Below are 26668 nucleotides of genomic sequence, written 5' to 3'. Positions count from 1 at the left end.
GTGAACTTGAACCTGGACACAGACAGACGTACATCATTGTTTCACCCAACACACCCTTTATTTACAATATTTACGGTTTGGATCAATCAGTGCATGTCCCAGTACCTCCAGCACCGTTCCCCCAAAGTCCAGGGCACACAGCCCAATTGCCTTTCTGGCCGCCTCTAGTCCTCTCTCCAGCTCCGTCTCTCTTCCACCTGACTTCCGCCTCTGAATGAAGGGAGGCGGCCCCTTAAATAGGAACCCGGATGGGCTCCAGCTGCTTCCCGGCATTCCTCTGCAGACATGCCCCACCACACCAGGAAGTGCTGGGCTCCAGGGTTGTTCAGGCACCGGGGTGCTACCTGGCGGTGGCCAAGGGTCCCTACAGGGCTGGGCTTCCAAGCCCTCTACCCGTGGCCCCCAACATAACCAGGGCGGTCGCCCCCTCGCGGTCTGGAGGAGGCACAAGCCTCCGGTCCGAGCGGCACTTCCCGAGAGGGCAGCACGTCCCCGGAGTGGGTCCTACTACATACCCAGGGTCCATCACGGCACCCTGGGACACCCTACTTCGGCACCCCCTCCGACACCAACACGCCCCTCTGGTCTGCGCCGCTCTCACCTCCACCGTCCCCGCCAGCCGGAGCACCATCCGCTCTCCGGTAGGGAGTCCTCCCGCGGAGCGGCCTGTTCCAGGAGGGCAGGTTCTGAACGACGTTGGCTCCAGTGCTCGTCGGGGCTTCGGTCCTGTAAAAAGAGAAAAGGGAGGGCCAGAAGCACTGCCTGGACACTCGCCCAGAGCGTCCCATCGGTCTCTGTACCGGCAGCGCTCTCCCCCCCTACCGACAGCCCACAACTTGCCTGTCTGGCTCCTCCGCCGCAGGTTCCATTCCCGTCCGTTCGTCTTTGGTGGGACTGCTCTCACAGGCGGTTCCTCCACCCGCCCAGGGGTTTCCCTCTGCCTCCGCAGAGGACGGCCCTTCACTGGACGCGCGCACCCAGCGACACGTCCCATCCTATCGGAGGAACCGGCATTCACCCCTCGGTTCCTCCTTCTCCTCTTGGACGCCCTGACAGTCTGGGTCTGAGCATGGTGAAAGCTCAAATCCAGCCCCGTCTGCGTCCCTGCAGAGCGACAGGAGACTACTGCGGGCTTGGAGTGCAGGGCGCTAGGACCCAGGGCACTCATCAGCCCCTGTCCTGCCAGCCCGCGCGGACTCGCTCTCCTCACTCCGCAGGCAGTCTGCACCGCCGCGTCCGCTGTTGGGGAATTGCCTACTTGTTGCCGGTCCTCCTTATTAAAGTCATGGCCGTTTTTGGCGAATCCCCCCTTATGCTGTATGAGGACGACAAGACCTACCTTCCCCGCAGTACTCTGCCAGCCAAAGGCTCCAGCGTCGCGACGATCCTCCATGTCCAACAGCGTCTCCCATGACGCGACCGCCTTCCCCTTCAGTTTCTCCAGCTGGACGGCGAGAGCACTTAGCATCTGTGAGAAAGGTGACTCCGCGGGCCGAAGGGACTCCTCCGGCTGGCACAGAGCCACCGGCGAAAACAAGGAGACAGATGTCGGTGGGCTTACCTGTCCATCAGCCGCACTCATCGTCTGCCTCCTGTGGGCCACTCCTTCTGGCCCAGGCGGGTCTCTTCCCGGCACGAGACTGGCATTCCTTGGTCCCACCTCCGTACCGTCATTGGCGGGCACACAAGACACACCGGCCAATCCCATGCCTGTCAGCGGGTGGGATATCCGGCCCGCGGCCATCTTGTCTCCCCTTCTCTGGGTGCGGTTGTGTGCCTCCTGGCAGCCTCACAGCTGCTGCGATTCCTCGAACTGCAGCGGCTCCGATTTCGCAGCCTCCTCTGCTGCTGCCCTCGCGCTGTTGACAGCCTGTGGCCCAGCGTGCTCCTGCCGCGGACGCGGATCCGGATCGTCCCTCCCTGTGGGAAACAAGGTATGTGCAACCCCGAAAGGCCGATTACTGCAGGGCAGGGCGCTCACCCCCCGATCTCGTCAGTCCGAGGCCCCTGCCTCGGTGTGCCCTTCTGTGTCGCCACACCGGCTGGGCCGTCCTTCGCGACAGCGCGACTCTTGGAGCCCGCTGCACTCTGGCGACGCCCATTCTCCTTCCTCCGCACCCGGGAAGCATGGCCATACTGCGGTCCGGCGGTGGTCCGTGGGGTAAACGCCCGCTGGTTGTGCGCGCGCCCCGCGGCGAGTGTGTGGGGTCCGCTGCTGCGCCGAGCCGTCCACAGAAAAATGTTTTTCTGATGCAGGTCTCCGTCTTGCAGACGGAGCATCCTGCCGACTACGCCACTGTGAACTTGAACCCGGACACAAACAGAGAAGTAGTGTGTTAAAAAAGTAATGAAAAAGAAAAGGAAACATTTTGAAAATAACGTAACATGATTGTCAATGTAATTGTTTTGTCACTGTTATGAGTGATGAGTGTTGCTATCATATATATATATATATACACACACACACATATAAACATATATATATATACATATCCATACATAAATACATATACACATATATATATACACACACCCATATATACATACATATATATATATATACATACATATATACACATACACACACACACACATATATATATATATATATATATATATATATATATATATATATATATATATATACAGTCTTTGGGGTGCGAGCAACTGTTGCTGGGGTGCCAGAATCCATGAAGGAAGAAAAATGAAAACATTATTTGTACAAAATCTTAATTTATTTATCCATTCCTAAATAATTAAATGGGCAGGCTATTTCGTATCAGTGCAATACGCTGTTTGTTAAAACGGATGACTCCGCTCTTACGTAAGTCTGCCTGGATATTATGAACTATCGATCTGTTCAAGTTCTATTTAAATTTTAAATAGAAGGAATTTTTATTTAGTCGACAGAATATTATTCCGAATAAATCAACTCAAACCTTAAATAACTTATAATATTTTGCTCTCCATAAAAATATATCCTGTCTAAATTATACAAGTTAGAAATAAAGTAAACGTTAAAAGAACAAACATTCAAATTTCTTTACTCTTATGTAATTTTATATAAAAAATAAACTTAAATTTTAAATATCCCAAAAGATTTTGCTCTCCATAAAAATATATCCTGTCAAAATTATACAAATTCAAATATGAACATGGTGCATAACAAAACCTGGAAATATAAATAAAATGTGTTCTTTTCAGCAATAACAAATCAAATCATTCAGTTGTCTTTGCTCATATGTCATTTTATCAGAGCTGGACGCCTGGCATCTTTTTTTGGCAACAAGTTTGTTTCTGTTTGGTGTGAGGTTCTGTGTTGTGGAGATTCTCAGGATGGACTGCAGGTGCTCATCAGTGAGGCGACTCCTGTGTGCTGTTTTGTTAGTCTTCATGACTGAGAAGAGCTTCTCACACAGATATGTGCTACCAAACATGCACAAGGTTCGAGCCGCATGTAGACGGAGCTGGAGCATTTGTATGGAATGGAGTGAATAAAATGTGCGGGCGTGCAGTATCGACTTTGCCTTCAGTGTGCCATTACACTGCAGCTCAATCACCTCCATCTGAATCTGCACAGGTGCAGTTTCCACATCGACGCAAATGGGTTTGAAACAACTCAAAATTCTTTTTGTTCTTCAAAGCCACCAAAGCTCCATGCGAACTCAGTGCGCTCAGTTTATCAGCAAAGTGCGTATTTGGGAACTCCGTAGTGCCGACTTGGTTCAACATTACTTGGCAACAGGGACAGTTGGGCAAGTTGCACTGGTGGATTTGTGTCTCCCATAAAAGTAGCTTCACTTGAAATCACTTTGTGATTTTGCACGGTAAAACGTCTGCTGAAGTGTCAGATTCTTCTTTAACTCTTCTGCTTTCTGTATCTTGTGCATTGCATTCAGGTCTTTCAGGTTATCTTGATGTTTTGTCTCATAGTGCCGTCTTAGATTAAATTCTGTAATTACAGCCACATTAGCTCCACAAATGAGACACACAGGTTTACCGGCAATGTCAGTAAACATATACTCAACCTCCCATCGGTTTTTAAAGGCTCTATGTTCAGAATCACCTTTTCTCTTCGGCATCGTGTGGGCTAGCTTTGCAATAACTTGCAGCATCATAAGCTAGACTTGATTAACGCGGTGTTCAGCAAGGCAGCTGAAGCGCTGCATTATGGGATCTGTAGTTTATTGTGTTACCAGCGCTTCATATCCCCGGGCCATTAATAACAATAATATATAAAATGATCTCGCGGGCCGGATGTGGCCTGCGGGCCTTGAGTTTGACACATATGGACTAAATAGAACTTGAAAAGATATATTTTTTCAAATGTGATCGCAATTCAGATCGAGTTGACGCAAGACTACAGTACATCGAGCCGCGTGCTATTGTGGTTTTGCCTGTGCCTCAATAAGTTACCCTCCCTCACTCTTACTTTTTACCGCTCATCTAATGAATACACTGAGTATGGCTTTACCAAAACAATCATTGATCGCGAATAAAGTATCCATTATTCTTAAAGCTTCAATTGGTGATCTGTCTTTCTGCGTCAACCGCATATTTTTTCATATGTCTCAAACCAAGGGGATGCGAGGCTAAAATTAATCGAGAAGCACACTTACATATTCAGTGCAACCCTTCTCGGGAATCGAACCTCGGATGCCGGCGCTAGAGGCAAAGCCTCTACTATTGCGCCACAGTGTGTGGTTTGTCTATTTGAGCATAGCAGTGTAATTTGGTTTTTGTTCAGCACTCTTTGGAACTGTTGCTTTTTGTCTGCACACTGCGTCAGTTCACGTGAGCCGTTGAATATGGTTTTATATGTCACTCGCTCGCTTCTAATTGTTTTGCTGCCTTCTTAATTATATAATGTATGTTTCCTTCAGCGGTTTTTGGAGCTCTTCCTGGTTTTCTATGTACTGCGTGATTACGTGGGAGGTGTGATGATGTCACACGAAACTCCGCCCCCCACGGCTTTCGAGCTCAACTCCATTACAGTATATGCAAAAAATAGCTTCCAGTTATGACCATTACGTGTAGAATTTCGAAATGAAACCTGCCCAACTTTTGTAAGGAAGCTGTAAGGAATGAGCCCGCCAAATTTCAGCCTTCTACCTACACGGGAAGTTGGAGAATTAGTGATGAGTCAGTGAGTCATTCAGTCAGTCAGTCAGTCAGTCAGTGAGGGCTTTGCCTTTTATTAGTATAGATTTACAGTTTAGATCAATCAGTGCACGTCCCAGTGCCTCCAGCACCGTTCCCCCAAAGTCCAGGGCACACAGTCCAATTGCGGCCCCTTAAATAGGAACCTGGATGGGCTCCAGCTGCTTCCCGTCATTCCTCTGCAGACACGCCCCAGTGTGGCAGAAATGCCGGCTGCGCACCCGGAAGCCCTCCGGGTGTCCCCTGTCTTCTTCCCCAGCACTTCCTGGTGTGGCGGAAGTGCTGGGCTCCAGGGTTGTTCAGGCACCGGGGCGACGCCTGGTGGTGGCCACGGGTCCCTACAGGGCTGGGCTTCCAAGCCCTCTACCCGTGGCCCCCGACATAACCAGGGCGGTCGCCCCCTCGCGGTCTGGAGGAGGCACATATATTGTGGACTGTGCCCGGCAGTTTATCCCGGCCATGTCCCCCAAGCCGCCAGATGGAGTCCTCCCTGCAGTATGGAGGTGCCCCGAAGACCAGCAGGGCCTTATGGACGTTGTAGTTTTTATCCTCAGCCCTGCGGGATACCACAGGGGCCGCAAGAGGGAACTGCAGGGAGGGCTGAAGACTTCTTTTTGCCCTATGGGTGAAAAAAAGGACTATTTAACCTGACCTGGAAGGAATAAGGACTTGTTGATTGTTGGGCAGGAACACCTCCGGGTCAGAGAGTATAAAAGGACCATGGGAACTCCCAGATAATTAGCTGAGCTGGGTGGTAGGAGGGCAACGCGTCTGGGAGCTGGAGGATTGGATTATTGATTGTGTTTATTGTAGTATTGTGATTAATTTATGAGTAGTGTGGAGTGGACGGTGCTTGGTGCACGTTATTATTATAATAAAAAGAATAATTGTGGCACTTTTACCAGGTGTTTGGCGTGGTACCTGAGGGTTCAAGGGAGCGCTACTGCCCCCTACTGCGACTCTATATATATATATATTAGTGTATATATATATATATATATATATATATATATATACACTAATAAAAGGCAAAGCCCTCACTGACTGACTGACTGACTCACTGACTCATCACTAATTCTCCAACTTCCCGTGTAGATAGAAGGCTGAAATTTGGCAGGCTCATTCCTTACAGCTTACTTACAAAAGTTAGGCAGGTTTCATTTCGAAAATTCTACACGTAATGGTCATAACTGGAACCTACTTATGTACATATATACGGCCATAGCCTGCAGCTCGGTCGCCGTGTGAGGTGGAGTTGCCTCCCTCATCGACACACCTCCCACGTAATTGAGTGCCTGCCCATATAAGGCCGTCCGTCAGCAGCAATCCAATAGACACGCTGCCACAAAATATTGTGCTTATGCAAACGAAGATGAGATGGTCAGGGATAGACTAGTGTTTGGCACAAACTCAGCGAAAGTGCGAGAGAAACTTTTAAGTGCCGGGTCTGAGCTAACATTAAATAAAGCCATGGACATCGCAAGATCGCACGAGATAGCACAAGCACAGCTGAGAACCTTCGATTCTTGTACTCCAAGCGGCTCACATGAACTGACTGTGAACGCAGTACGCAGAGAACAAGGAAGAGCTCCAAAGAGCGCTGAACAAAAACGCATTACACAATTGAGAAGGCAGCAAAAGAATATGAAGAGAGTGATGCATACAAGCATATTCATAAGTGCAGCTACTGCGGAAACAAAGCACGGTGTAAACCTTAAGTTTAAATTAAGTTCATAGACACACTGCCGCTGGCGTTTGTCATGACTACGACAAATACGATATTCGTGAGATACAAGTTTAATGAGAAGACGCAGGGTATAAACGAGACTTTTGATCACTTTGCAATGGAGTTAAAATTGCTGTAATGGAGTTACAATTGCTGGTGAAGGACTGTGCTTATGCAAACGAAGATGAGATGGTCAGGGATAGACTAGTGTTTAGCATAAACTCAGCAAAAGTGTGAGAGAGACTTTTAAGTGCCGGGTCTGAGCTAACATTAAATAAAGCCATGGACATTGCAAGATCGCATGAGATAGCACAGCTGAGAACCTTCGATGCATGTACTCCGAGTGGCTCACGTGAACTGACTTTGCAGGACTGGGAAAGGTAAACCCGTGCATGGAGTGTGTGATGTCTATGATAAAGAGGAAGACGAGCTGTTTATTGATGCAGTAGGAAAGGAACAACCCTCTGAATCTGAACAAGCCTTTGTAGACATATCAATAGGGAAGCAAGGTGTAAAGCTTAAGTTTAAATTAAGTTCATAGACACGCTGGTGCTAAATACTCGCAGGCAAATCCACAACTTAATACTGGGAATGCCTGTTAAACATCTTAGATTCACGAGTACCGATTTGGGTAGTGATCACTTTGATGAATGAATCCTGTTATCTTTACAACGGTTGACAACGAAGATGAGATGGTCAGGGATAGACTAGACAAACATGGAATGTAACTTGAACACAACACATCCTCCAAATACGAACCTGATTGAAAGAAATAATGATAATCAAATCCTTGATGACAGCAACACTCATAACAGTGACAAAACTATTACATTGACAATTATGTTACGTTATTTTTAAAATGTTTCCTTTTCTTTTTCATAACTTCTTTAACACACTACTTCCCTGCTGCGAAGTGCGGGTATTTTGCTAGTATCTATAGTTTCCATAAATTGATAGAAAAATACCCACTTTCAATTATCCCACATTGCTTTACAACAAAACATTACAAACCTAACAACAAATAAAACAATTGAGGGATTACAGGTGCCAAGAATACATACGAAAAATATATACTAATTACCTTAAAAGAAATAAAATATATATTGAACTTAAAAAAATAATAAAACAAACTAAACAAGTAAAAAAAGAATACAACATATGAATCAACAACAAAAAATAGAAACCACTGAACACCTATTGTACAAGGTCAGGTGCTCATAATAGTAGATCCACCGTCTATCAAGTGACCAAAAATGAAAGCTATGTAAACAATAGAAACAGTTACCATAAATGAATTATAACCAAATGTATATACACTTAAGGAAAGAACTACTCAACAAGAGGTGAAGCTTACCTCACTAGTATATAAATAAATGCTAAAAAAGCGTAACTGAAGGGCTTGTAATTAGTTAAAAAAGAAAACCAAAAAAGACAAACTCAATAAAATGGACCTAGAAAGAGGCAGACAGCATTCGATACAGAATGAATATAATGGAAATCCTGTTTACCTCACACAATCTATACACAGCACAAAAGTCTGTGTGACTGTCTGAATGGAAATGAAGGCAAGCGGATTTAGAAACAAGAGCATATATCAAAGAAAGCATACCCAATCAAATGGCTCATTCAAACCAATTGGGTGTTAAATCATTAATTTAAAAATCTAGTGTGCTTCCCCATGTAACAATAAGTTATCAAAGTTAGGGGTGTGCTTTTGCCATTTTAAGAACAGTACACCTAAGCTCTGAAACTTAAATTGCCTAGATACAGGATGTTTAATAGATTTGGTCCTGATATTGTTTTTATGTTCTGCAATTACAATAACAAATGTAACGTCTGGTTATGCATATGTATGGAAAAGGGTCATAACAATAGGTAAATGACCTCTTCTGAACTACAATTAGATCTATGTTTAAGATTAACATACACCCTGCAGAGCAATAATTAGGGTGCCTGAAAGTTTACAGAATATTGTCAAGATTTCATACAGATACACTTTACGTTAACTTTTTCCACATATCAATAGTTGTTTGTAATGATACACATCATAAAACTATAAATTTGTGTCATTTGTGTGAAATTTACACTTACTTACCCTCCAGCAGGCACCTTATGTTCCTGCTGAAGAACTCATTTTAAAGTAACAGCTTGCGTCTATCCTCCTACTACTGCCAGTCTTAATTTTAAACACTTCTTTCATGTCACATCTTAACATCTGCACACTTACTCTGAAATTTTGTGAGTTAGTCAACTCTCAGAGACATACCCTGTTAGCCTAAACGGGTTTCTTGACCTGCAGTTGCTTCGTCCTGGGTATGACATTAACCTTCATCCAGCCCTGTAAGTAGGTCCTCCAACTTGCAAGGAAAACTTGAGGGTTGATGGCAGGTTTGGTACTCCAGCCACTGTAAAAAAACTCACACAGTTCCAGTGTGGTGTTGAGGTGTCACCGATGGCACAGCTGCACTCAGGTCCCAATCCGGGTGGGTTCGGGAATGCACTGATAAGCATGCAAATCTAAATACTTTTTTGGTATAACAATACTCCTGGCCTTTCCAATGAATATATAAAGAAAAAATCTTTTGAGATTTTTCAAATGAAAATGAATGCTTCCAAAAGCAAATGTAACATACAATTCCAATGATCCTCAATATATTATTGAAAACCCTGCTTTTTGTCCAGGCAGAAACTGGCACCAGTCAAGTCACAGTCATAGAAAGATCAACACTGGCTTGTTAAAAGACAGGTTACATTCACCACTTAATGTATGATAAACAAGGGATGTTGGAGAAAACCAGAATAACCGAAGAAGCAAGAAGAGAATGTGCAAATTCTTTGCAGGGCCAGGAATCAAACCCAGCCCCTTGGAGCTGTGAACCAGTAAGACTAATCACTATGCCACCAGATCACACTATGTCTATACCATAAATATTTTCTTCTGTAGGTTTGTTCATTACTTGTAATACCCCAAATAGTGGCTTAAAATGACAAAGCATTAATATGGATTTAAATAGTGCATGCATATTACAGTAAGAAGAATGAGCGCAGTGACACAATGCTTGCTTTGTAAATGATAGCTAAACAGGATCATTTAGCCTAGTTTGGTCAAGAGAAGCTTTTATTAACACTCCAACCAGTCAAACAAGGTTTAGTTTCAGTTGGAATCAGTGAAAAGGAATCTGCATTAACACTAGCTCTAGCCCTGTCCATTATTTAACAAACAGCATAACAGCTGCAATAGTGGGTTTTTAAAAAGAGCTGTTCAACCACAGTCAGTGTTGGCTTTCACCAGAAGCACCATCTCAAATGGCACAGGTGCAGGCGGTAGTACTGAAGCAATGTTGTTAAAAATAATTCTGGCATAAATCCTTCATTCACAAACTGATAGAAACAGGCTAAATTTATTTTAAGAGATTGTTTTAATGTATTCTCTAAAAACCAGAATTTAGCTGATTCCATATTCTATATGCTCAGTATTTGTGAAGCAGTATTTAATAATGTATTTCAATATAAAATCTGTACTAGCTTTTGTCCATTGTTTGTCAAAAGGAGTTTGGTTGAAGGCTTAGCGAACAACAATGTTATAGTTATATAATATTTTTGAATGGCCTAACTCCATAGTGTTACTTGTGTTAATCCATTACTTTGCTTTATTTGTCATTAACCAGCACGGCTTTAGCTGTACTAAATCTACTGTCCCTAGTCTCTGGCACATTGAAGGTTTTTTGTCTTTAATTCGCTATATCCATTTTACCTGAACAAAACTTGATGCAAATTATGCTGACACCATGTTTCAGTGTAGAGAAGAGGTCAACAAATAGATTTGACCTGGGACCTAATTCTCACAGAGCAAATGCTCTTTGACACTGCTGTAGCAATGACCCCGCTGTCGTCTCACACACACAAAAACTCTTTAACAAGCACACTCCCTTATTCACTCCTGGACATTCTCATCCAGTCACTCACATATTCACATCACATATGTTAACTCAGTTCAAACCTGTTACACTTACAACTATACAAGATAAAGAATCATCAGGTATAGAGTATGAAGAACTAAATTCATTCTAGTGTTATTACCACCAAGCATAATCATCCATCCATCCATTATCCAACCCGCTATTATCCTAACTACAGGGTCACAGGGGTCTGCTGGAGCCAACCCCAGCCAACACAGGGTGTAAGGCAGGAAACAAACCCTGGGCAGGGCACGCACACACAAATACACACACACATTAGGGACAATTTAGAAATGCCAATGCACATAACCTGCATGTCATTGGACTGTGGGAGGAAACTGGAGCACCCAGAGGAAACCCACGCAGACACGGGGAGAACTTGCAAACTTCACACAGGGAGGAACTGGGAAATGAACCCGGGTCTCCTAACTGCGAGGCAGCAGCACTACCTACTGCGCCGCTGCCCCAGCATAATCATTTAAATTAATATTTTTTTTCTTATGAAAATCCACTGTGATCCATTGATTAGCTGGGAGGTAATATTAAAATCCAATTTGCTACCAAATCAAGCATGCAAACAAAATATCTATGTCAGAATATCTTAAATGGAAAACTGATACAGAAAAGTCTATTTCAGGGATGAATGGACTGAAAAGTGATGCCTTATATTCAGAAATCCTCGGCTGATCTGTTGGCTGCAACTTTGCTGTCCAATATTTTGATAAAGGGGAAGTCCAAGCGGAATAGGAGGCACAACTGGGAGTGGGAGTTTGAAAGTGCCTGAATGCCTGCCCCTTTTGTTCTAACTGCCATTACTCAGTGTTGCTTTTGAAGGTGAGACATACCACTTGCCCCAGTTTCTAGGAACTGATTTAAGTGGCTGAATTTCTCTTATGGCAGAGGAGGGGTTTTTACCCCCAATGCAGAAACAAATTGTGCGGGCTTAGGGGTATTTCAGCATGATGTTTATGAAGACTAGTGTAATAATTATGGACCATTTGATTTATCTTCACATATGCACATACTAAACTAAATTCACTGAAATCTTTTGTTTAGTAGGTGAAATTAAAAACTGCTTAAAATCAATGCTTGAAAATAGAAGTTCAAAAATTATAATATCAGACATATGAACTAGTAAAGGCTAAGATTATTTAGGATATTTTAATTTTCACAAACTCTTTAACTCTGGTCTTGTAAATATACATTTTATTAAAATTGGGTTTGCCAGCAAAGTCACTTTGTCAGGTTTGTGACATTTGCTTTTGTAAGATTTATGTTTGCATCAGTATATATAGGAAGCATTAGCTGGCTAAAAACAATAACTAAAGGGTAATAGTTAAAAGACAAGACAAATGAATTCATATTTCAAATGTCACAAACTACTGATGCCTCTCTTCTATAGTAATAAAAGGTAAAGCCCTCACTGACTGACTGACTCATCTAATTCTCCACTAATTCTCCAACTTCCCATGTAGGTAGAAAGCTGAAATTTGGCAGGCTCATTCCTTACAGCTTACTTACAAAAGTTAGGCAGGTTTCATTTCAAAATTCTACGCGTAACGGTAATAACTGGAACCTACTTATGTACATATATACGGCCATAGCCTGCAGCTCGGTCGCCGTGTGAGGCGGAGTTGCATCCCTCATTGTCACGCCTCCCACGTAATTGAGTGCCTGCCCATAAAAGGCCGTTCGTCGGCAGCAATCCAATAGACACGCTGCCGCTAAATATTCACAGGTGAAGGACTGTGCTTATGCAAATGAAGATGAGATGGTCAGGGATAGACTAGTGTTTGGCATAAACTCAGCGAAAGTGCAAGAGAAACTTTTAAGTGCCAGGTCTTAGCGAACATTAAATAAAGCCGTGGACATCGCAAGATCGCAGGAGATAGCACAAGCACAGCTGAGAACCTTCGATGCATGTACTCCGAGTGCCTCACATGAACTGACTGTGAACTCAGTATGCAGAGAACAAGGAAGAGCTCCAAAGAGTGCTGAACAAAAAACGCATTACACAATTGAGAAGGCAGCAAAAGAATATGAAGAGAGTGATGCATACAAGCATATTCATAAGTCCAGCCACTGCGGAAACAAAGCACGGTGTAAACCTTAAGTTTAAATTAAGTTCATAGACAGGCTGCCGCTGGTGTTTGTCATGCCTATGACGAATTTGATATTCGTGATATACAAGTTTAATGAGAAGACGCATTGCTGGGTCTGAGCTAACATTAAATAAAGCCATGGACATTGCAAGATTGCACGAGATAGCACAAGCACAGCTGAGAACCTTCAATGCATGTACTCCGAGCAGCTCATGTGAGCTGACTTTGCAGGACTGGGAAAGGTAAACCCGTGCATGCAGTGTGTAATGTCTCAGATAAAGAGGAAGACGAGCTGTTTATTGATGCAGTAAGAAAGGAACAGCCCTCTGAAGCTGAACAAGCCTTTGTAGACATATCAATAGGAAAGCAAGGTGTAAAGTTTAAGTTTAAATTAAGTTCATAGACTTGCTGCCGCTAAATACTCACAGGCAAATCCACAAATTAATACCAGGAATGCCTGTTAAACATCTTAGATTCACGAGTACCGATTTGGGTAGTGAACACTTCAATGAATGAAACCTGTTATCTTTACAACGGTTGACAAACACGGAATGTAACTTGAACACAACACATCCTCCAAATTATAAACCTGATTGAAACAAATAATGATAATCAAATACTTGATGACAGCAACACTCATAACAGTGACAAAACAATTACATCGACAATCATGTTACGTTATTTTTAAAATGCTTCCTTTTCTTTTTCATAACTTTTTTAACACAATACTTCTCCGCTGCAAAGCGAGGGTATTTTGCTAGTTTTCAATATTTTTTCCAATTTGTGAAATGAAAATTATAAATTGAAGGTGAACCCATTATTTCAAAACATCTGTCAAATAATCATTTCAGTGATCTGACTTTGTTATTGCTTACCCTGTGTATTTAACCAAAACTCATAACTGGAGATGGCATCCCTTTTTTCTTGCACCATCTAAAATGTCTCATGTGTGCTTTCACTACATTTGCCACATTTTATTTGTTATTATAATAAATATTACATTACAAAGACCTAGAACATTAAACAAGCACAGTTTTTAATGACTGAAATATACTGTTATAAAAGCCCCAATAACTACATATCTCAGTGATAATATGCCACTTCATGCTATAGAGCAGGGTCCCCAACTCTGGTCCTGGAGGACCACCGTGGCTACAGGTTTTCATTCTAACCCTTTTCAGAATGAGTGACCTGTTTGTGCTGTTAACTTCTTGTGAATTAATTTTAATTGAATTGATTTTTTAGATGTGTTCTCCTGAACCTCTTCATTGTTTCTCTGAATTGCTTCATTTAATTCCTTAAATGGCACCCAAACAGAAATGAAATGTGAAGTGAGGGAGCCAACAGAAGACCAACTAAGTCAGGGCCACAAACTCCAAGCAATTTCACTCCAAACCAGTTGCTTAATGAGGCAATGAGTGTTGCCGTTAATTAAAACAGTTCTTTAATTCTGTGGCTTGTTGCTGCTCTCATGGTGCATTTCCGAAATTGTTGACTTCTCTTTCTAAGAGCAGTATTAAAATGTTTTGGGGACGTGAGCAGATTGATATTTCTGAGACCTTCACCTTTCTTTATTTTCAGATAGTGTATGATGGCCACAGTTTGCTGGTCATGTTTTGGTTCATTTTATTGTTTGGCTGCTAATTAAAGAAAAACAAACATTTAAGGAGTCTGAATCTTCAAGAGCAAGTCAAATAAAATTAGTTAAAAAGTAAGGTAATTAGCAGTAAAAACAGGTCACTAATCAAGAAAAGGTTTAGAATGAAAACCTGCAGCCACGGTGGTCCTCCAGGAACGGAGTTGGCGACCCCTGCTATAGAGCATTATGAACACATGACTCTGCTCATTTCACTACTTTTACAGACTAGCCATAGGAAAAGATAAGCTGGATAGAAAATACATACTGTAGATGTGGTACAGGCCAGTGTAGTCATGTTTATTATAAACAGAGAATGAAGACAAAGTCCTCACTCCTATATTAAGGCTATGTAAGGTGATGTATTAAAAATAATTTTGCTACCTTTCCTAATTCACTCATTCAAATGTATTTTGATGATTACAACACACTGCCGATTGGTTACATTATCATGCTGCTAAAGCAAACATAACATTTATTTTTATTTACAAAATATTTCCTAATAAGGATAAATGAAGCAACAAAAAAAACGTTTTTGCCTTCAAGAGCAGCATGATTTAACTGTATTAAGTTAAACCATGTGGGATTTTTTAAATAATATGCCCAATACCTATAATCCCACAGTGAAATCAAACCCTGTAATCAAAGCAGCAAACCTGCAGTGAATTATTCAATTTCATTCACTTCTGCAACTTATGTGCCTTGTTAATGTGAACTCCATATGTGTCTGATATTATAGAATCCTGATGTTTATAGGTACTACATAATTTTAATATACCAGAAAAAAATACAAAATATGTTAAAGAATAGCTTGTAAACTGGAATGCTGGCAGGGTTTGGCTTGTAGGCTGCAAATTGATGATTTCAGGTGGAGTGATTGTATTCCAAGGAGGATAACAGTATTACATTTGTGGTTTTTGTTGGGCTCCCAAAACCTTTGATTAGATTAAGCAGGTTCAAAAAATGAATAAATATGAACCAAAGGAAGCCTTTGTTAATTTCTTGCTGCATAACAGTAAATGAGCAATAGATGCTACAGAGTGTTACAAAAATTTCTTTGTCTGTTGTTTTTCAGGTTAGGCGTCTTCAATTTTTCTCAGTCAATAAAAAATTGTGCTGCTTTTTTCTCCCAGTTTCTCTCAACCTAGAGCCATGTTGTGTAAGTTCATATTAAAACAGGCAAGCATACCTGGAAGTGGACGAGTAAAAAACATTAGAGTCTACCTCTTAGTCCCTCAAGGAGGTTTGCTAACAGACATCCAACAGATTTTCAACAGAAGAGACAAATTTTGCACCATTAAAATCAATACTGTAGCCTGTCCATGCCTTGAGTGGTGTCAGAACGTGTATAACATAGAACGAGTGCAACACTGTATATTTATGTTGTGAAACAAGCAACTCTTTAATTTAGATGAAATTCTGACTCTGGATCATCTTGATGATAGAAGAGATCACACCTCCACCCAAAGATATGAAGAAGAAAATAGGAGTATGTACTCCTGCTTATACCTAAAACGGTAAAAATGTTTTAAAGGAATTTCTTCAGTCATTCTAAACTCAACTTCTGAATGTACAACATTTGCTAATGAAAAAGGACATTAGTACAAATTGGTCCATTGCTGCTGATTTTTGAGATTAAATAAAAATAAAAACAGACTGTAACTGAGCTACTGTAGAATGGTGTGTACTATATTATACATGAAGTAATTATTAAATGAGTATGCTGGGGAGAATAGAATATCAAAAAAGAGAATGTAGTTTCTTTAGTTATACATAAACTTAAACAGAAACTGAATGAACTTTCGACCTTTTAAATAACTGTCACAGATCCCTTCTAGTCAATAAGAATAATAAAAGAAATTTGGCAAACAAGGTCATTCAGTCAATCAAGCACATCTGATTAGCTAAATTGTCCCAATATCTCATCGAGATACTTTTTAAAAAGTTGTAAAATATTTATTTACACAGTACTCCAGATATGGTCTTATTCTTGTACAGTCTGAGAAAAATGCCCCTTCATATATATTCCAGGATTTTACAATATCTATCAAAAGATTTTCTTTTCTTTTTTATTTGCCAATGTTGCATCGATGTAAAGCCCAGAAGAAGGAGACAGAAAGTGCAGGGTTAACCTGAATCTCAGGAGCTTTGAGATAGAAGTATTACAACTGCAACACTATTATCATTACTGGCTGTAAATCGATGCAAGCTGTTTGCTCATTTAGTGACTTTCCCTGGTTAGTCAATCAATCAATCAGTCAGTCTATCTATCTGTGTCAAATTCCATTCTTAATTAGTTTCAGTATTTTATTCACCTGTGATGGCATTTTCATCTGTTTTTATAGTGCCTTTAAAAATTATTCACCTCTTTGGATGTTTAAACATTTTATTGTTTTACAAAATTGAATCACAGTAGATTTAATTTGGCTATTTTGACTCTAATTAACAAAAAAAGACTCTTTAAAGTCAAAGTTAAAGCACATCTCTGTAAAGTGATCTAAATAAAATACAAATGTAAAACACAAAATAATTGACTACATAAGTATTCACCCCATTTACTATGACACATCTAAATCTTCAGTGGTGCAGTCAACTGGTTTTAGAAGTCACATCAACGGTTCAATGGAGGTCACCTGTCAAGGGTTTTCAGTTGATTGCAGTCTAAATGTGCCTTGTCTGGAAGGTGCAAGTGGTGCTCCTAACTTACACAATGAAGACAAACGAACACTCGTAAAAACACCATGAAAAGGAGTATGAAGAGCAGAGGAAAGATGAAAGACAATATCCAAGTCATTGGATATCCCTTGGAGTCCATTTAAATCAGTCATTAAGAAATGGAAATAGTATGGCACAACCCTAAATCTTCTTAGGGCAGGGTGTCCACAAAAACTGAGTGATCATGCAAGAAGACTAGTGAGGGAGGTCACAATGGAACCTATGAGAACACTTAAGACATTACAAACTACAGTGGCTGAGATTGGAGAGACCGTGCATACAGCTGTTGCCCAGGTGCTTCATCATTTGTATCTTTATGGGAGATTGGCAAAGAGAAAAAACACACTTGTCATGTCTGCTAGAGTTTGCCATAAGTCACATGGGAGACTCTGAAGTCAGTTTGAGGAAGGGTCTATAGTCTGATGAGACCAAAGTTGAGTTTTTTGTCCATCAGACTGAAACACCATGTTTAGCGTAAGCCAAACACTGCACATCATCAAAATCACAGTATCCTCACTGTGAAGCATGGTGGTAGCAGCATCATGCTCTGGGAATGCTTCTCTGCACCATTCCCTAAAAGGCTTGTGAAGGTAGAGAGTAAAATGAATGCAGGATGACAACAAAATGTGTTGTGATGGTCAGTCACTTTGTCCAGTGCTGGTTTCTGCCTTGTCCCCAGCGCTGCCAGTATTCATTCCAGTCTCTGTGAACTTAAATTGGACTGAATGGGCTTGAAAATGTTAGATGTTTTTCCCCAACTAGCAAAAAATGTACAGGTACTGAATATTACTTTAAGTCTAGAGACAGAAGAACCCATGCTGGTTACTTATCACTTCCTCTAAAATCGAGCTGCGGTAGGTCTAGGTACTTAAGTATTGAGATACTCTAGCAACGTTTAACTTTTGCTTGCTACTTTAGGGAGTTATGTTTGCAGATCTTTTGCTAAATAATAATCATTAATCATAGAATTGTTGTATTTGGTTTCTTTTCAGTAAATGTCTCATTGATCTGCTGACTCTCTTAAATCAGTGAGGTATTATTTTGCAGAAAGATCACCTGCATGAGTGTTCAGGCCTGATTCTACTGAACTGAATAAGCCAAGAAAACTATAAAGCTGGTTTAATCAGACCTTCATTGATTTTAGTCTGTTGTTATCTGAGCCTATTCCTTATATTTTGTTCTCTTTATTCTTTCCAGTTCTGTCTGTCAAGCATGTGCGATTGGGAGGCAGCTAGGTCCCGGGGCTATTGATGATGTCAATTTCCAGTACTGGCGCTATTGATGACATCACTTTCGGTACTGTTGCCATTGATGATGGCACCACCGGTTCCGAAGACGACACTTCCGGTTCCAATGCTATTGATGATGTCACTTCCGGTTCTGGTCCAGATGATGTCATGTCCTGTCCCGACCTTTAAAGCCACCATGTTCTCACAATCAAATCAGTTCTGTTTTGGACTCAAACCTGTGAACATCTCATTAAAAATGACCCATTTTTAGCCAGGGCACAATATATGGCTGGCTGCCCCAAACCTTTTCACTGATTTTGGAATGATATTGTGACATCTCTCACTCTCTTTTGCTCTTTATTCTTATATTGTGCTCTTATTTATCAGTGAAAAAAATTCTGCTGGTCAGAATGTCTGCAAGTTAGCAAGATATGGGTTCAAATATCCAGTTCTGAAGAACAAAATGCACTTGATATTCTTTATAGTGTTAATACCCATGGATTCTGTTAAATTATAGAATGTATTTATCTTACCCACTTACCCAGTGAATAAGACGGAGGAAGGAAAATATTACCAATGCTATGAACTCATAAGCTCCTGAGCATGTAGGTCAGAAAAATGCTCAAAATATCCACTGGAAGGGGGTAAAATTATCAAAACCCACCTAGTCAAAAATAGGTCAACAAAGAATCTTTATAAATAAAAAAAATGTATTTTACAAAAATGCTCTGTGGCACAAAATAAGCTCAGAGTTCACAGAAGCTAAGGAGTTGCCTGAAAGGACAAAGGCATTCCAAGGCAAACAATGTTCAAATAAATAGATCCAAAGAGTAGTTGAAACTCAGATTAAAGGGACCAAAATGAAGAATTTCCAAAATTCACAATAATAATCAAAATCAAACAAACTCACAAATGTCAGCACAAGATATATAGAAACTAAATGATCAATAAAATTAACATAAACAAAAATATCAAAAATGAACTAAAAGACATAACACCAGAATTTGAACTCTAGCCAGGGGAAGAACCTGGCTGAAGTATAACACCTAGGTATCCATTTACTTTTCTCTTTGCTTACACTTCCCCATCATTAAAAATCAAGAATTCAAGCAAAAGGGGAAGTAATGTGCTCAGGTATGTATACAGAAGTATATTTTATCCACATCAAATTTATGCACAGGCCCAAAATACTCAACAATGCCCTTCAATGGAAAGGGCAACTGCAAATACTGAAGTTCAAAAACAAAAACTATTCTTTAAATATTAAGGAACATAAGACAAAAAGGGTATGCCTAAAGTGATCTTTAGTCTCCAGCAACCACAATGGTAATCTGAGGAGTATACCTACTCCTAAATATAGGTGGTCCCTCAGCAATGGTGCAATGGTGGCCCTGCCTCTTGGGATTCTACCTATAAGACACATGGGATATAGCAAGCGTATATAAACAATGAATAATTAAATAATGCAATATTAAAAAAAATATACAATTCCATAAATTAGAAAGTGACAAAACCAATATAAAAACACTATCATGAAATGAAAAATATTGTAAAACAAACAAACACTTAAATATAATAGAAAATATACTTGAGCCAGGGACTAGACCCTGGCTGAAAAACAATGATAAAAATTAAGACAGGAAGAAGGCAATCTCAGCTATGCAGATGTAGTCACAGAATAGTGCCCACTCTCCAGAAAACTAGAACACAAAGTGGCACCATTGTGACATTAGCATAATAATGATAAAAGAAACAAACAAATAGAAATACAAAAAGAAAAAAATTCAAAAATGAAACAAAGGAAAGTTGCTAAAGGGATTCATGACAACCAACTACAGAACCAATCTTTTCTCTGCTACTGGGAATTTAGTCCATCCAAAAATCAGACTATTAATTCAGTACCAACATATTCAGGTACAGATAAAATATGTCAGATAAGATGTGGTGATAAAGCCAAAGAGTTTAATTTGTGGATGTTATGTTACTGCTCATGTAGGACAGTTGTTTTATGCTTAAGTTTTTTGTTTATGTTGTTTATGTTTTCTTTATAATATTTCATCAGTATATAGTGTAGTTTCTATGTGACATCACATGTTCTTCTATGCTGTGGGTCCACCCTGATGTCACCACTGAAGGACCACCCTTAGACTTTATTTTCAGAAGCTGAGAGCAAATCCTTCAGTGGTCCATTGAAGTTCTTTCAAGTGCATTACCTTGAGTATTGGATTTTCTGCCATTGGGATTTCTTGCTTCTATTTTTGATACATGGTTTGTGATCTGGGACTTGTTCTCCTGAAATCACCTTTAGGCAACTAGTTTTTTTGCTCTTTTTGATATTCTCTTAATAACTTTTCTCATTAATAAAGATCCTGCTGTGTGATTTCTAGCTTTCTAGCCAAAGGTGTGACGGTTCCATGCTCTAGAGCAGGAGTGGGCAAAGTTGTTCCTGGTGGGCTACAGTGGCTGCAGGTTTTTGTTCCAACCCAGTTGCTTAATAAGAAGCACTTATTGCTCACATAACACTTCTGCTTTATTTCAGTTGTCTTGCTCGTTAAGACTTTGAACCCTTAGTACTTATTTCAATCTTAAACAGCAGTATTCTTGGTTTTTAATTGCTCCTTATTAGCAAGAAGATGCAAATGACAAAGGAAAGCAGCAGTTCTCCATTTAGGTTGTTTCCATTTACACCTGTGTGTATTTCTTGTCCACTATTTGGTTTAATTAAACACTTAGAGAAGAGAAAAAAGTGCAGGACTGAGAATTACTCTTCTGTTTTAGACTTCAAATTATTTGGATGATAGCTTTAGAAAGGAAAAAGAAACTCTAAGATATGTGAATGACCTGATAATAGCGGAATTAAAGCACTAACAAGCCATGAAATTAAATTATTGGCAAGGATTGTTTTCTTATTAAGCAAACAAAACCCTGCAGCCACTGTGGCTTTCTAGGAGTGACTTTGCCCACCCCTGCTCTAGAGGGAAATTTTTGAAAATTATGTGGGTTTTTGGACTTTACAGAATTTGTTTTGAACCTTGAAGCCAGTTCCTTATTTTGGGCTTAGTACACTAAATTCTCACCATAGAGTGGGGAGGTCAAACTGCTTGGGGTGAGGCAAATTCTAAAAGACTTGAGGAGGCCTCACACCCCTTTGCTAAAAAAACACGGTCAGAACAGAAGAGTGGACAACACACAAAAATTGACCGATTTATTTAGAAAAATTTAGGTCTCATTGCTGTCATGAATCCTGACTTTTGTTCACTGTATATTTTATGATTTCTTATCATTGTGGTATCAGGACTAAAAAAACTTAAAGTGACCAAAGGCTTAATTCTAAAATTGGCTAATAAATTAAAAAAGACTATAAAAAGAGAGAGGAACTGTCAAAATCTCAGGCCCAAATAAAAAAGGCAATATTTAGTTAATTTAATTAATTAAAATAAAGTAAATACAGTAAAAGAAACCAAAAAATAAGCCTCATCAACATATCAACAAAAACAGAAGGGAATCCCAGAAAGGGAGCCGAACAACAAAAGCAATGGGAAACAAGTTAACTGTATGTACCGGTATTATAGAACTGTAATACATTGGACTTTCAGGTTACACAAAGAGGCCTGAATTGCAATTAAAGCCCACTCAAAAAATCGTCCTTGTTATAACAAAACATAATAACTGCTTGTTGATCATTCAGAGGAAGTAATTCCAGTTCAGGAGGCCTCTGCTGTAAACAACATCATAGTAGTGGTAGCAAGAGAATTCAAAATTCCTCCACCTAAATGTTTCTAAGGTAACTGTCATCTTTTATAGCTTCTAGACTGCAATGTTTAATTAGATTTGAGCTTCAGTCCAAATCCTTTACATCAGGTAGAGGAAAATATTGCTTTCATGATTTCTGTATTAACTGGAAAAGCATTTTGGACAACTGATTTGTGAAAAAGTGGACATTTCCTATTGTTATTCTCTAACAAAAGTTTTTAGCTTAAATTCAATCTTCAGGAAAAGTGTCAGATGTTACATCATCAAGTATCTAGTAATAAGTATTCACTACAACTGAAAATGGACTGAAGCTAGAAAATCAAGGTATTTTTTTTAGACTTATTTGTTGAAGGGTTTTAAGGAAATACTTTGACCCTACATACAGTACATGTTGACTCTCTTACTGATACTCATATCCTGTTAGCCAGCTGGATTTAAGAGCAGTGAGAAGAGTCATTAGTGTAGTGTAATGTAGCAGTGCCTCAGCATTCTGCAGTAATTATAATAAAAATAATAATTGTTCATTTTATTTATAAGGCACTTTACATTTGCAGTAAATCTCAAAGTGCTACATAAAAGAAATTTAACAAAGACAAAACAAGATAAAAACAGATGTAAAACAGCAATAATTAGTGACATTCTTGTTAATATGCTTTCCTAAATAAAAAAGTCTTTAGCTGTTTTTTAAAACAGCCCACAATCTGCTGTGTTCTCAGGTTCTCTGGTAGGGCATTGCAGAGCCGTGGAGCAGCAACTGCAAAGGCTCAGTCACCCATCGTATGAAGTTTGGTCATAGGTGGGCGAAGGCGTTAGGTATTTGAAAAACAGAGGTTTCGTGTAGTGGATTGTAATATAAGGAGTTCCTTAAGATATTGTGGAGCATTTCCATGAATAGTGAGGAAACAGAGTTTGTATTCAATACGGAGGTGAACAGGGAGCCAATGAAGTGACTGAAGAAATGGTGAAATACTGTATGTTCATATTTCAGCACCTTCATCAGGATCCTTGTAGCACTATTTTGAATTTGTTGGAGCTTTTGAAGGCTCTTATTGGGTATCCCGATGAGGAGTGCATTACAATAGTCCAGCCTGGAGGAGACAAAGGCATGAACCAGCTTTTCAGCATCACAAAGGTAGAGGCAAAGACGGAGTTTGGCTATGTTTCGGAGATAAAGGAGTGCAATTTTACAGGGGTGGTGGACATGTGTATCAAATGAGAGATGGGAGTCTAATTTGACACCCAAATTTGTAACAGAGGGGGAGAGGGTAATGGTATGACCAGAAAAGGAAATACAATTTACAGAGGAACGAAGCTGACGAGTGTGCCAATTAAAAGAGCTTCAGTTTTGGTGCTGTTCATCTTAAGGAAGTTCTTGGACATCCAGACCTCAATCTCATCCAAGCAGGAGGAAAGGATTGATGGAGGTGTAAGAGTAGTCGAATCCAGTCTCACATAGAACTGTGTATCATCGGCATAGCAATGGAATTAAACTCCATGCTTGCCAATAATGTGACCCAGGGGTAGCATATACTGTAAATGTTAAAAAGGGTCGGCCCAAGAACTGATCCTTGTGGTACCCCACAGGTGACAGTGTGGGTACGAGATTTAGCATCCCCCAGGGCCACATACCCAGCCCTATCTGTGAGGTAGGACTCGAACCATTCCAGAGCAGTGCAAGAAAGTCCAATTATATGGTGGAGATGATGGAGAAGAATATTATGGTCTATTTGATACAATAGACCATAATATTCTTCTCCATCATCTCAATGCAGCTGTGAGGTCCAGGAGGATAAGGAGTGATGGAGAGCCCTAGTCAGCAGCCATCAGAATGTCATTGGTGACCAGGGCTGTCTCTGTACTGTGAGAAGATCAGAAACCAGATTGAAATCTTTCAAACAGATTGAATTTGTTAAGGTAATCCTGAAGCTGGACCAAAATAACCTTTTTCAAAACCTTAGACAAAAAAGGAAGGTTGGAAATCGGATGATAGTTTACTATCACTTCAGGATCCAAAGAAGATTTTTTATCTAATTTTTGCAGTTTTCAAGGTCAGTGGGACTGAGCCGTTCTGTAGAGAGTGATTAATGATAACAGCAATGAGAGGAAAAGGATCCAAAGAACACATTGCCCTCAACTTCTTTACCTGTAGTACAGAGGAACTGGGAAAGGCAGCCTATTGGCTTTGGTGTGGAAACATCCAGCGATGGAGGGCTGGAGACAGACAATGAGGAGTGGATGGTATCTACCTTAGAGGTGTAATATTCAATAAAATTTTTAAACTGTTCCTCTGTGGAATTATTACAGGCATAGGTATGAGGACCGAGTAAATGATTTATCACAGAAAAAAATTGTTTAGAGTTTCCAGGACTTCTAGTACAATTAGTGCACATGACTATCTTGGAAAGGGGGTCATTTTTAAATTCAGACTTTATGAATTTAGAAGTGTTATGAATTTGTTTTGTCACCCAGGCATATATCTGGTTATTTTCAAATGCTTTGAAGCATTTTTGAAAGTGTTTATTGTTTTTGATGTAGGTGACGTCATTGTGGTGACATTCTAAATGAGCTTTGCTGTGATTGCATATATTTTGTGGCATCTTCTGAATGGCCACAGCACATTGCTTACAATTGCTATGCCCTTTGATGGTCACAATGTAAAATGAGTTTTCATTTTAAAATGTAGATATTAGTCTCCATTTTCACATTTTGCCCAAAACCACTCAGTGTTGTGGATGGATGAAAAAAAATGACTGGATCCTGCTGATTAACTAGAGAATGAGATGTTGTAATCACCCTTCATTGGAAGAAAACTATATTCCAACAGGATGGACTTGGAGGAGTTGCTTTCCAAGGAGCTTGTTGTGTTGGTTACCTGTATGCATCTAAATTGTGTTTTGTACAGTTTGAATGTTGCATGCATTTGTAAAAGGCAAATAATATACCAGTTGCAACAGCTTTCAGATTACAATAAAGCTTGTGGCCAGCAGTGCTACCATCCCGTCAATGATTTTTCCTGCATATATGCACATGCCCAGTATAGGTGAACATCTACATAAGTGTTTATGGTCGTGCTAGTGTGGTCAGATGTACTTTCATAATCTTTGTTAAAACACTAGTGTGGACAGAGATATTTTTGTTTAAAAAAACTCTTTTTAAATGACAACATAATACTGTTGCCTGTGTATTGAACTAATTCTAAACGAAACAAAGAATGTTAGTTATATTTAGGGATACAATTCTATTTATAAAAAGGGTTTTGCTATATTTATTCACTTTTATTTTTGTATTTTAGTTCTGACAATTGTATTTTTGGCCCACCTTTTCCATTAATGGACTGTTGCCTGTTTCTTTTGACTCTCTCCATTTCCTGGTCACTACTTTTGCTTTTAAAACATTAAAAAGCCTTTGCTGTCTGTCCCTGTTCTGCCAGAGAAAAATATCCCAGGGAAATCTTTAAACACTGTGGTGGGTTGGCACCCTGCCCAGGATTGGTTCCTGCCTTGTGTCCTGTGTTGGCTGGGATTAGCTCCAGCAGGCCCTCCGTGACCCTGTATTCGGATTCAGCGGGTTAGAAAATGGATGGATGGATGGAATCTTCAAACAAAAGTCGATAAACTTACAGAGGTCTAAACCTAATTAATTAAGAAACCAAAATATCAAAACTAAAATGTTACCCAAAACATGGAGTCCAAAGGGTTCAAAAACCCTAACCCTCTAGAATGATTATTGCTCTAACTAGCACTGCAAAACTATTGATATGAGAATCCAGAATCTTGGATGCCAAGATGTGCTACCATCTTAAACACACTCCAAGTGCTGATGTCAGACCTTGTTCTGTAACCAAGCTCTGTTAACAATGACACTGATGCAGCTATCATGAACAATCATACAAAAAGTAATGCTAAAAAATAGTAGCAAGTCTAAAGTATATACAAAGAAAAAAAAATTTAAATCTGAGACACTAAAAAACCCTAAATGGCTCAAACCCAGGAAGCATAGTTTAATGGTGTGAGGAACCTGTGAGAATAAGTGCTTCACCAGCGCCGACCTGACACAAACTGACAACGGAGGCACATGAAAACTGAACAAAAAGATTTATTTTTCTTTACCCGTGGGGCATGTCTTCTCCACGTCCCACAGGCAATACACAGTCCCCAAAGCACACACAAGAAACAACAAAAATAGCTAATCTTCCTTCACCACCACTCCTCCCGGCAAGTGTTGTCATTCTCCTCCTGACTCTGGCTTCCGGAGTGGTGTCTGCTGGCTTCTTTTATAGCCCACCCAGAAGTGTTTCAGGTGATAATTGACCTAATTGAGGCTGCACTTCTGGGTGTGGCTGTGTTACAGCCCACATGGGCTCAGGAAGCCATGCAGTTCCCCCTGGC

The sequence above is a fragment of the Polypterus senegalus genome, chromosome 2 (genome assembly GCF_016835505.1).
Source record: "Polypterus senegalus isolate Bchr_013 chromosome 2, ASM1683550v1, whole genome shotgun sequence".
Taxonomy (NCBI): domain Eukaryota; kingdom Metazoa; phylum Chordata; class Cladistia; order Polypteriformes; family Polypteridae; genus Polypterus; species Polypterus senegalus.
The sequence above is the reverse complement of the archived record's forward strand: the minus strand, read 5'-3'. Positions refer to the sequence as shown.